The sequence below is a fragment of the Lycorma delicatula genome, chromosome 5 (genome assembly GCF_047948215.1).
Source record: "Lycorma delicatula isolate Av1 chromosome 5, ASM4794821v1, whole genome shotgun sequence".
Classification (NCBI taxonomy): Eukaryota; Metazoa; Arthropoda; class Insecta; order Hemiptera; family Fulgoridae; genus Lycorma; species Lycorma delicatula.
The window spans coordinates 43,996,692-43,999,284 of record NC_134459.1 but is presented as its reverse complement, the minus strand read 5'-3'; the positions used below and the strand labels follow the sequence as shown (position 1 = coordinate 43,999,284).

The 2,593-nt window shown below is 35.1% G+C and overlaps 1 pseudogene; it reads left to right on the top strand.

Moving 5' to 3' along the window:
* The first annotated feature begins 1,924 nt into the window (after positions 1-1,924).
* LOC142325889 (U6atac minor spliceosomal RNA) lies at positions 1,925-2,014 on the top strand (annotated as a pseudogene).
* Positions 2,015-2,593: the final 579 nt, after the last annotated feature.

Below are 2,593 nucleotides of genomic sequence, written 5' to 3'. Positions count from 1 at the left end.
GATAAAGTACAGTATTACAGATTAAAACAAATTCAAGGATTTTTTTTAATTCTTAGCTCAGAACTCACACGACTCCCTTTTTTAAAAAGTTCCATTGTCGCCCACATTACTATCAGATAAAATTGGATTTTCAATCCATGAAAATTAAAGTTTAAAAAAAATTGTTATTTTAAGGACGGGTCGCATTTTCAGTCATCTTGTTTTACAAAGCTTAAAACTGATTAATGAAAGTAATTATTTATATCAATAAGTCGGCCGACGTTGGTGTAATGTTATTCAACAAAGATAAAAAAAAAAATACTTATTAAAAAAGGAGGAAAACAAAAATGGTTAAAATGATGTCTCACTGACCGATGGGATCGAAAATCACGCCAAAATTGGGATACATATACAGGTAAGCAATATAAAACTGAACCCATAAGGGTAGCCGCTGCAGAATCGGTGGATATGTTGGAATGAAATTTTATCAATGATACGTATAAATTAAATAGGAAAAACATAAAACGTTATTTAAATGTTGCATTTATTTACCTAATTCGTACAAAAGATGTTCAATATGATCACTCTGGACATCGATGCACTTTTGAGCTCGAATGATCATATTGAGAGTCGTCCGACGCAATTGTCAATCGCGTTGATTTTTCGTTGGATGTTCACCTTCAGTTCATCAATATTGTGGGGATTACCTGTATAAATTCTCTCCTTTAAGTAGTCCCAAAAGAGAAAATCGCAAGTAGACAACTCTGGGGAACGTGGAGGCCACCTCTGCTGACAGCTCGTTGTCTGTCTCCTTCAGTTGTTGCACAGTTATAACGCGGTATGGTTTCAATTTTAATTCATGAAGAATTTTACGATAAGATGTTTATTTAACACCAGATTGTTGGGATAACTTGAGTAGTGATTTTTTTGGACCGGCAGTAATTCTGCTTTTAATATCGGCAATAACCTGTGGAATCGTAACGGAAGGTTGCCAATTTCGTTTTGCATTTGAAACCGAACCTGTCGTTCGCCATTTTTTTACTAAATCGTGTATGCTACACTTCGCTGGGATACAGGCATTCGGGAATTTTTCTACGAATACTTGACGTGATTCTTTAAAGGATCCAGGACGAATATAGGCATCAACTATAGCTATCTTCTCCTGGATTGAATAAGGCATTTTACACAAACACAACTGCATTCACAATACTGCACTGTCACAAAACGTATACTGCACTGACACGTAACCACCTGACAAACGGCAACAACAATCAGTAGTAACATATACATCCACTAGTCGCGCTAGTTTTGTGAGTCTTTCATAAATAGTGTTGGGTAGCGGTTTCATTGCGGGTTCGGTTTTATGTTGCTCACCTGTTTATAGAGCCAAAACTTTAACATTTTAGTCAATAGTTTCACGAAATATGGGGGACAAAAATTGTTTGGAAATAATGTAGGATATCCCCCACATCTAAATCCGATCGACTTAAAACTTTGGAATTTTAAATAATTTAATAAGTACATTAACATTCAATTTTCTACGATCGTTATACAAAAAAGTAAGAAAATTAATTTTTTTTTAAAAGAAACTTTTTAAAGCGAAAAACTATCCCTTCCACTTTTTATAAATTTGTTAGTGCCGACTCCAAAGGGTAAGACACCCACCATGTGACATTTCCGGTCACCACGTCCCCTCTTCCGTACCTAGCCGTGACGGGCTTTACCGGAGGTCATATTCAAAATACCTCAGTGGTGGACATATTGCAGTCTCGCCTCGGCCAGGATGCCACCGTTGCGATTTCCGCAAGCGACATTCCCATCGGTGCACTTCTAATAAAGGTGGAAACGTAGAAACAAAAACACATCTCACTCAGTTAGTCTTAAAGAAGACTGAATTCGCAATCGTTGACTGAAGGAACAGAAATCACCTACACCTACCCGAGGAAAAAAGTTTAAAAGGAGAGACGGTTAGCATTTCCCTAGACAAGGATGGAAAAATTAATGCTATGAATGCTCCATGTATAGAATTATTTTTAGCCGTTTTTGGAGAATTTATGTTGAACCAATCCGGAAATGTTAAACAAAATACAGGCCAACACACGTAATTATCATTATTATTATGTACGAGTATTATTATTGAGTACGGTGAACGGTGTACAGGTGTCTGTACGTGTGTATATGTACGTAATTACTTATTAATGGATATATATCTTCCGGATATTTCTATAAATTTTGTGTTTTACGGTCACAAGAAGATCTTTCACCTTCGAAGTTTACAAAAACACCGAACCTAAAATTTTGGTCGATCAAAATCTCCTTCAATACTACTTTTTACTTTCCTTCAATAGCTATGCTGCTGCAGTAGCATTAGAGATACAGTCAGGAAATTAAAAATCATTCTTTAATTAACAAAAATATGATTTAATAAGCTTTATATAGTGGTACTGGAAAAATAATGTATACATCTGTATGTTTTATAGTAAAAACTTTGGTTTAAAACCAGGAATGTAAAAATTGAAACGTGTATTTCTTACGCCGCTGAACTCATTCAACCACTCAAAATCAAATAAATTACTATTATTATTTAATTTGTTTTAAATTAAAAACGGTGGGA